The 10,491-nt window shown below is 39.8% G+C and overlaps 2 long non-coding RNA genes across 2 annotated transcripts; one reads left to right on the plus strand and one right to left on the minus strand.

Annotated features, from left to right (window-relative positions):
• Window positions 1-2,954: 2,954 nt before the first annotated feature.
• LOC118122325 lies at window positions 2,955-3,588 on the minus strand. The gene is made up of 3 exons (XR_004698446.2): window positions 3,458-3,588; window positions 3,213-3,333; window positions 2,955-3,123 (listed from the first exon to the last, which is right to left on the minus strand). It is a non-coding gene; the product is annotated as an uncharacterized LOC118122325 (long non-coding RNA).
• A 6,046-nt stretch (window positions 3,589-9,634) lies between these two features.
• On the plus strand, window positions 9,635-10,242 carry LOC124854910. Its single transcript, XR_007034873.1, has 3 exons — window positions 9,635-9,767; window positions 9,892-10,012; window positions 10,102-10,242. It is a non-coding gene; the product is annotated as an uncharacterized LOC124854910 (long non-coding RNA).
• Window positions 10,243-10,491: the final 249 nt, after the last annotated feature.

Consider the following 10,491-nt stretch of genomic DNA (forward strand, 5'->3'; position numbering starts at 1 on the left):
CGCGCCACCACGCGTCCCTGACCTCTCGCACGGCCGCCAATTTGTCCGTGGCTCGTCTCGTGCGTCTCGTCTCGCGGTCGTCGAAGCGCAGCAGTCTGGAGTACGTGTGGAAGAGTTTTAGGGGCATCGTGGCACGAAATATCGCCCGGCCGCTCTTGGCATCCCACAGGCTGGCGGCGGCCTGGCTCTTTCGCGTCCTCTTCGGTTTCAGAGGATGGTTGCTGGGAGAATAGCTGTTGGAGAACCTGTTCTCTGGTGAAACGCTCCTGACGTGACATCGTGCCATGGTCCGGGAGGGTGGCACACGGAGAATGGCGCGCCGGCTTCTATGTGGGTCTGATGTACCCCCCTAGATTACAATTGGAATCAGGTGTGGGTCTAAATGACCCCACAGAGCACCACAGCGCCCTCTCTGGGGGTCTAAATGACCCCCCAGGAGAATTGGATAATGACAATCCTTGGGTCACCCTAACCCTAACTGGCCAGGGCTTGTGTATGATCACACGCATGCACGCACACACACACACACACACACACACACACAGACACACTCTGGGTCAATCTGACACATGAACATTTTTTTTGCATGGTTCGGCCAGGGACCTTCTGTGTGGTGTTTGCACGTTCTCCCTGTCTGTGTTGGTGCTCTCTTGGTAATTCGACTTCCTCCCACAATCTAAAGACATGCAAGTCTGGGTTAGGTTAGTTTGTGAAAAGCATGTTTTCATTTCCTTTTTGTTGGGGACCCAAAATGATTGTCTGCTTCTGTCAGGTTGGGGGAAAGCAGATGGACCCAGGATGCAGAGTTTTAAAACAAAAGTGTCCTTTTAATAGGGAAAAGGTCTTTAACAGAAAATAAAAAAAACTAAAAGCACGCAGGAGAAAACACTGGAGGTTTACACAAGGAGATGCAGAGGACAGGAGCTCAGGAGACAAGGGATACAAAAAGCACAGGCGATAACGACAGGCGATAACGACAGGACATAACGACGACGATCCGACAAAGGGAAGCACAGAGGCTTATATACACACACAGGGAAGGCAGGGGCAATTGAACACAGGTGGAACACATGAGGACTGGTGCAGACAATCACAGAGAAGAAAACACACTAGGAACAGAGCCTACAAAATAAAACAGGAAACAGAAAACATGCGACACCGAAACAACTCAGACAAACATAAAAACAAGAAACACGAGGCGGAAAAACACTGAAAAATACAAAACCATGACAGCTTCTGCCAAACATGTTTCATATAAACCACAAATCACATTAAGAAGCAAACACCAGTGAAAATAAAGTATGAACTTTGAGACGAGACAGATATGTAGATGTTTTCACATCAAAATGTATGAAAGATGATGGGATGAAGATGTTCAATGTAATATGTTATTCAGCCATTGGAGCTGCATTCAAATGGTTGGTGTCCCCTGTGTATTTTGGAGAGCTGCTTCTTTAGATAAGTTAGTTTGGCATTTTGGTTGTTTTATTTTAAGAATAGACAATAGGTCATGCTTTATATTATTATCTCGATTTCAGTTTCTTTGACACCAACCTTGTCCTCACCTCCCCCACTTTTGTAAATCCCTTTGTCTGACCACACGTTTGTAAATAAACACTTTTGTCACTTACACCTTTTGGTTGTCATGTGTTTGTCTCTGTTTATAAAAAAGGGGACGTAACAAACTGCTCTATTGTATAAATGGTCAGGGAACTCTTCACAAATATTGAGTGCTGCAATCACCATAATCAAATGTTATGTCAGACTGGTAAAAAGTTTTGGATATAAATATATAAACCTAGAGTGTAGAACAACTGTATGATCAACTGAATAAACCATCACAACTTTAACCTCAGGCCCGGTAACTTCCTAAAACACATTCCCAGAGGAAGCACATGTGACCACTAACACAGTCTATGGCTATAAAGGTTCATACACGACTCATAATTACATTTCGGGCTTTTAATTGATTCAAAGAAAATCACATCTGTGACAAAGGGTCGTAATGAACGCAAATCAAGCCATCAATGTATTTTCAGCTGAAGTGCAGAGGCACTTTTCTTCTGATAAAAACATGCAGCTGATTCAATTAGAACAAATGGAGCGATGCTTGCGAGCAAGTTCAGGCAGCCAACTCAAGCTGCGCTGCTTCAGTCATGTGACATACATCACGTGACATACCTCACTCTCCACAATCATCTATAATACACACTCACCCTATTGGGGGGTGTATTTAAGCAGAGAAAATGTCCCATCACTCCCTTTGCTTGCCCCGCTGCTGCCTCAGTATTGCTGCCAGTTGCTTCAGCCCTCCACCACCCCAGCATCCACATGTAGCCTCCAACGGGGGGTTATAAGTATTTGCTCATCACTCCCATCATATCTATGTAATCATATCTGGGGGAGTGACTAAGTCGGAGCTTAGACGTCAAACACTAACATGTTCTACTGTTGCAACCAACATTTGAACGTGAGTTGAACTCTGATAAGGACAGATTACATTTTCCATTGAGGCAGCAAAGTGTTATTTTTTTCAACTGAACCCAAACCAGGAATAAAAAAGATTCACCATATGTATGTTTATGGACCTTTCACATGTGATATGTATTGATAAAGCAAGCAGTCCTTCCAATAAAGTTATGATTAAAGTCTCTGCATCTTGTGGTTTGTGAAAGCAATGTTTCCACTTCCGCTTTGTTTGGGACCAAAAAGAAATGATCTACGCCGGCCTGACATGTTTCTTATGAACCACAGATCACACGAAGAAGCAAATATAAGTGAAAAGAAAATATGAAATTGGACAGGAGTCAGGGTGGAGACAGATATAAAGAGGTATGCATAGTAAAATGTACGAAAGACGATGGGATACCAAACTAATTTGTAGTTTTAGTTGAAAATGTAATTATCTTATGTAAAGGAATTCCACATTAAATGACAAAACACAAACAAGAGAAGATGTTCAATGTAATATTTTATTCAGCCATTTGAGCAAGATTCAAATCAGCAACAAGTCAGCCAAAGCAAATCCTCCACAACGATGTCTTCTGTCTGTCCCATCATCTGTGATACTCGGCAAGTCTTGTAGCTTGGCTGGATTATGGTTTGGGTCTGCAACAATTACGGCTAAAAAAGAAACAATACATACATTAATTCCATGAGCAAACAAATATACAATATTTATTAATTGGTTGCTTCTGAGCATCTGAACTTACAAAGCCTCTCCATAACAGAGATGAGTTCCAACAGAGACTTCTGTTGGGAGGCAAGTTTCCTGACAGGTTCCATTTATCCTGGAGCAGGTGAAACGGGGTCTGCGTGTCTGACTCTCTGCAACTAAAAACACAGATAAACATTAGTATGTTTTCGGTCAAATCCTTTAGCTGTGAATTTTAAAAAATAACTGTGAAAATGTGCAGATATGAGCTGCAACAACATGCAGATTTGTATCAAGACTCACCAGAAAGCAGCATGACAACGACGAGCGCCAACACAGCCACACGATAACGAGACATTCTTGCTTCTGAAACTGCGTCTGTGTCAGAAATGATGTTTAGACCCAGGACGGTTTGTCTTATATATCTGCTCACCTCTGAGGAGGGGAGGAGTGAAATAGGAGGAAATGGGTTGGTCTCTAATTCACATTCAGTCATTAGTATAATGCATATTTCAGGCTGGTTCTACTGGAGGTTTGTTAGTCAACCACCTGTTGATGGACAATTGAAGGTTTCCCTGTCAAAAGCTGCCTCTTCATTTCATATAAAATGTTTGTGTTAAAATATTGCAACGTTTTGTTTTGTCTACCACATCTTATTTTTTACATTTGTTTGGACAGGATTTTCTCTCTGTTATGATGCTCTTAATCCATATTTTCCTTCATATAATTGTCATGGCAACACAAACCATAATCCAGCCAAGCTACAAGACTTGCCGAGTATCACAGATGATGGGACAGACAGAAGTGTGGAGGATTTGCTTTGGCTGACTTGTTGCTGATTTGAATCTTGCTCAAATGGCTGAATAAAATATTACATTGAATCTTCTCTTGTTTGTGTTTTGTCATTTAATGGGAATCTTACATAAGATAATTACTTTCAACTAAACTACAAATTAGTTGGATATCGTCTTTCTACATTTCCATATTATATCTGTTCCCCTGACTCCTGTCAATTTCTATTTTCTTTCACTTATATTGCTTCTCTGTGATCTGTGGTTCAAAAAGTCAGGAGCGGATCATTTCTTTGGTCCCAAACAAAGCGGAAGTGGAAACAGCCAAACCACAAGATGCCAAATATAATTTATTATTTGAAACGACGAATTAAAACCTTGAAAAGGAGGAAACAAAACATGCTGTCACTGTTTAATATCAGCAATTTTGAATAGATATGGTTGTAAACCATAATTAACAAGTAGATATCTTGCTCTACACCTTAAGACAAACCACCACCAGAGGTTCTATTGCTGCTGTCATCAGCTCAAGCAAGTGGTATTGATAATCTCTATGATGAAGATATAAAATACTTTATCTTTTACCATTATTCTATTAATTATTTATTTATATAATATTATATTGATTGATCTGACACAATTTATGCTTTAAGTTAATAAACTACCTTACAAAGAGTCTATGTTCGACATCTCATGGTTTCATTGAGTCCAACAGTCACACTTCTCTTCCCCTCACTTTTTTCTCCTTCACATCTACACTGATGGAAATCTGTGTAGCACAATGGAACATTTTAACCCTCGAATAATATGATAACTAGATATAGAATAATTACCATGAGAACTGGGTGTAACTAAACTTGTCTCCTTCATACTCGTCGGAACAAATTGCACAAGGATCATAGACAAACCAGATACAGGAGAACATTTATCAACTTGGGTTTTTTCCTATTTAAGTAAATTTTTTATATCTTTCCATTCTTCAGCTAATTTTAGTCGATACACAAGTTGATGTTTCAGCCTAACAACTTGTTCCTTGAGAAAATCTCCAGAGATGATAGAAGACATTTCATTCAGTTCAACTTTACATACAAGGACAATTTCTTCACTTTACTATTGTCTCTCAGTGTTGTAGAAAACATGGTATTGGAGCAACAGTGAAAATAATAAACTAAGACTGGACTCCTCTGGGAACCAAGAACAAGATTCACAAGGCCCTACAGAATTAGACTGTTCAGGACCAGAAGGGTTTATGCTTAAGGACATTTCATTTTTCGTCCAAGACGTCTCCTTCAAGAAAGGTGAAACTTTGTCACGTATCTACAACCAAGTCCAGTTGCTATTGATGGAACCAGTTTTGGATAAACATGAGCTTGATGACTGAGAATCTTCACAGACGACTGTGTGAACCTGCCCTGAGCATATAAAAATATACGTGTTTGGCTCATTAACTGTCTTTTAACCTTTCAGACAGCCCCTCCCTTTGCCAGAATCCAACTGACAGAGTTTTACTTATGATAATGACATAATTCAACATATCTCATTTTAAATATCTGGGAACAACTCTTGTCTCCCAGCTGTCTTTTAGCAGCTGTGTTAAACTGTCAAATTCAATCTAAGGAACTTTAGGTATATTAGAAACCAGCTCACTCTAGATGCAGCAAAACTATACATGCGCTGAAGGATTTTTTCACACATCTCATACTGCATCACAAGCTGGGTAAACAACACTTGCTCCACTGCAAACACTTTACAAACAAACACTCAAAGCACTGGACAAAAAGCCAGCAAGTTGTCACCACTGTAACATCATTAAAAGACATCACCTCCTGACCTTTGACAGCTTTGTGTTTGTTGCTGATGTTATTCTAGATTATAAAGTGATCAAGGATCTGGCTGCTCCTCGACCGCGAGGACGGGAAACCGGTCATCGTCCTGGACTACAACTGCAACAAAGGAGGTGTGGACAACCTAGACATGGTGCTCGGAACGTACAGCTGCAGGAGGATGACCCAAGCTGGCCCCTGGTCGTCTTTCACAACATCCTCGACGTCTCTTCGTACAACGCCTTCGTGATATTGAGAGAGATCAACCCCGACTGGATGCCGGGCAATCGGAACAAGCGGAGGGTGTTCATCGAGCAGCTGGGAAAGGCTCTCGTGACTCTGTTCATCGCACAAAGGGAGCGCATCCCCCGCACGGAAGCGTCTGCCGCGGTTGTCAAGGCTGTGAAAGCCGCCGCCGCACGGAGAGCTCTTGACCACCACGACGACGACCACGCTTGACCCGAGCGTCCGGCCTCCTCCCTAGCCCTAGTCGCCGCCGCAGCAGCCCCGCTCGGGGCGAGTAAGAGGAAGAGGTGTCAGATATGTACCAGGAAAAAGGACTGTAAAACTCACACCGTGTGCCGCGGGTGTAACAAATACATCTGCAAGGGCTGCTCACTTGTCTATTGCCCTACGTGTGCGTGCTAATATGTGGTGGGCTATGTGAGGGGGCCAACAGCTGGGGGAAGCAGGGACAACAGCCGGGGGAAGCAGGGACAACACAAGGGTTAAACAAAACATAAACATAGAAATATCTATTTCAGATTGATGTGGTAATAAAAAATTATTCACAACATACTGCATTGATATGTCACCTAAAAAGTGTTAATTTTGCCATATAGATATAATTTCAATCAACCAATGGAGACAAGAGGTTAAAGTAGGAATCTCAGTTATCTGAGAAATAAATCCTTCGACAGTCGACTTTGCTCTTTGTAGGATCCTCAGTAATACAAAACCAGAAAAGTTACATTCACTGATGTTAATTAGATAACTAAGTTTTTAAAGGGAAAGGTTCACTGAAAAATGAAATTCACTCATTATCTACTCAACACGATGCAGAGGGAGGGGTGGGTGAAGTGTTCGAGTCCACAAAACACTTATGGAGTCTCAGGGGTAAACAGTGTTGCAGCCAAACTGATCTTTATTTCTTGGTCTGCAGAGCCTATGTGATCCTCAAGCAAGAGTTTTCTTTTCCACTCACAAACCTTTTGTACCTTATTCCCTAACTGAAGTAGTTGGTATATGATCATTCTTCCATCATGTAAATGTGTTTGATGTGGTGTCTCCTGGACCTTTTTTAAAAGGGCAATAGTTAAGTCACTTGTTTGCATTGTATTTGGATCATGGGTGTGAGAGGGGAGCTTTGAGTTTCGTATCATCAAATCGTGACATTACAGAGTTTCAGCCAAGCTGGAACCATCAATTTATCCATAACAAGAATACCATTCTGCTTAATAAACTCAAATAACTGATAATCCAAGGCTCATTTATTTCTTTTAAAATAATTCCACACACCAACAGGCACATTTTGAATAGAGTAAGACAACAATCACTGACTTGGCGGAATCACCATCTTTCTGTCCTTTCATTTTATTCACAACTACTCATCCAAATTAACTTTAAACGTGGTGCGTCACAATTTAGCTGAGAGCCCTTGGAGGTGCAGTGCCGACTATAAGGTTTTTCTGAAGTACGATTCCTGAAACATCAACCTTAACCCTAGACCCCCAATTATTCTTTTTCGCTCTTGAGAACCAGCCATAGAAAATACTTCACAGTCGACAGTAAAGTTCCCAAGATCCTTAACAACACGACCATCGAGTTTGAAGTTGGTAGAATAAACTGTTGATGAGGAAAAAAAATGAATAAACAGATGGAGAGACAGAAGAACTGTTGTAAGTGTGACCCTGTTCACATGGTATATATTCAGTTGTGTTTTTATTGTTACTTATTTGTATATTTGACAGGGACAATGTACAGCTCCTTAGCAGTACCAGAGTTAGCTACAAGCTAATTTTCATCTGCAGTCACTGGGCAGGATTATTGAAAGACAGCAGCAATAACAACAATACAATACAGATTGTCAACATTAAAAAGTTCCTTAGATTGAATTTGACAGTTTAGCACAGCTGCTAAAAGACAGCTGGGAGACAAGAGTTGTTCCCAGATATTTAAAATGAGATATGTTGAATTATGTCATTATCATAAGTAAAACTCTGTCAGTTGGATTCTGGCAAAGGGAGGGGCTGTCTGAATGGTAAAAAGACAGTTAATGAGACAAACACGTATATTTTTATATGCTCAGGGCAGGTTCACACAGTCGTCTGTGAAGATTCTCAGTCATCAAGCTCATGTTTATCCAAAACTGGTTCCATCAATAGCAACTGGACTTGGTTGTAGATACTTGACAAAGTTTCACCTTTGTTGAATGAGACGTCTTGGATGAGAAATGAAATGTTCTTAAGCATAAACCCTTCGTGTCCTGAACAGTCTATTCCTGTAGGGCCTTGTGAATCTTGTTCTTGGTTCCCAGAGGAGTCCAGTCTTAGTTTATTATTTTCACTGTTGCTCCAATACCATGTTTTCTACAACACTGAGAGACAATAGTAAAGTGAAGAAATTGTCCTTGTATTTAAAGTTGAACTGAAAGAAATGTCTTCTATCATCTCTGGAGGTTTTCTCAAGGAACAAGTTGTTAGGCTGAAACATCAACTTGTGTATCAACTAAAATTAGCTGAAGAATGGAAAGATATAAAAAATTAACTTAAATAGGAAAAAACCAAGTTGATAAATGTCCTCCTGTATCTGGTTTGTCTATGATCCTTGTGCAATTTGTTTTCTGACGAGTATGAAGGAGACAAGTTTAGTTACACCCAGTTCTCATGGTAATTATTCTATATCTAGTTATCATATTATTCGAGGGTTAAAAATGTTCCATTGCTACGACAGATTTCCATCAGTGTAGATGTGAAGGAGAAAAAAAGTGAGGGGAAGAGAGTGTGACTGTTGGACTCAATGAAACCATGAGATGTCGAACATAGACTCTTTGTAAGGTAGTTTATTAACTAACAGACATAAATTGTGTCAGATCAATCAATATAATATTATATAAATAAATAATTAATAGAATAATGGTAAAAGATAAAGTATTTTATATCTTCAACATAGAGATTATCAATACCACTTGCTTGAGCTGATGACAGCAGCAATAGAACCCTCTGGTGGTGGTTTGTCTTAAGGTGTGAGAGCAAGATACTACTTGTTAATTATGGTTTACAACCATATCTATTCAAAATTGCTGATATTAAACAGTGACAGCATGTTTTGTTTCCCTCCTTTTCAGGTTTTAATTCATCGTTTGAAATAATAAATTATATTTTGGATTAAATTATGTTTTAAATTGCGTTTTGAATGAACTACAATCTACAACTAGACCACAGCACACGTGCTGATAAAACACTACAAAGTACAACAGGCTTTGTACTTTATTTTGCCACATTTGAGGTGTTGAACACTTAAATGATTGTGTTGCCATGACAATTATATAAAGGAAAATATGGATTAAGAGCATCATAACAGAACGTCATAACAGAGAGAAAATCCTGTCCAAACAAATGTAAAAAATAAGATGTGGTAGACAAAACAAATATACTTTGAGAATGGAAAAAAAACGTTGCAATATTTTAACACAAACATTTTATATGAAATGAAGAGGCAGCTTTTGACAAGCAAACCTTCAATTGTCCATCAACAGGTGGTTGACTAACAAACCTCCAGTAGAACCAGCATGAAATATGCATTATACTAATGACTCAATGTGAATTAGAGACCAACCCATTTCCTATTTCACTCCTCCCTCCTCAGAGGTGAGCAGATATATAAGACAAACCGTCCTGGGTCTAAACATCATTTCTGACACAGACGCAGTTTCAGAAGCAAGAATGTCTCGTTATCGTGTGGCTGTGTTGGCGCTTGTCGTTGTCATGCTGCTTTCTGGTCAGTCTTGATACAAATCTGCATGTTTTTGCAGCTCATATCTGCACATTTTCACAGTTATTTTTTAAAATTCACAGCTAAAGGATTTGACCGAAAACATACTAATGTTTATCTGTGTTTTTAGTTGCAGAGAGTCAGACACGCAAACCCCGTTTCACCTGCTCCAGGATAAATGGAACCTGTCAGGAAACTTGCCTCCCAACAGAAGTCTCTGTTGGAACTCATCTCTGTTATGGAGAGGCTTTGTAAGTTCAGATGCTCAGAAGCAACCAATTAATAAATATTGTATATTTGTTTGCTCATGGAATTAAAGTATGTATTGTTTCTTTTTTAGCCCCAATTGTTGCAGACCCAAACCATAATCCAGCCAAGCTACAAGACTTGCCGAGTATCACAGATGATGGGACAGACAGAAGACATCGTGGTGGAGGATTTGCTTTGGCTGACTTGTTGCTGATTTGAATCTTGCTCAAATGGCTGAATAAAATATTACATTGAACATCTTCTCTTGTTTGTGTTTTGTCATTTAATGTGGAATCCCTTTACATAAGATAATTACATTTTCAACTAAAACTACAAATTAGTTTGGTATCCCATCGTCTTTCGTACATTTTACTATGCATACCTCTTTATATCTGTCTCCCACCTGACTCCTGTCCAATTTCATATGTTCTTTTCACTTATATTTGCTTCTTCATGTGATCTGTGGTTCATAAGAAACATG

The sequence above is a fragment of the Hippoglossus stenolepis genome, chromosome 15 (assembly GCF_022539355.2).
Source record: "Hippoglossus stenolepis isolate QCI-W04-F060 chromosome 15, HSTE1.2, whole genome shotgun sequence".
Classification (NCBI taxonomy): domain Eukaryota; kingdom Metazoa; phylum Chordata; class Actinopteri; order Pleuronectiformes; family Pleuronectidae; genus Hippoglossus; species Hippoglossus stenolepis.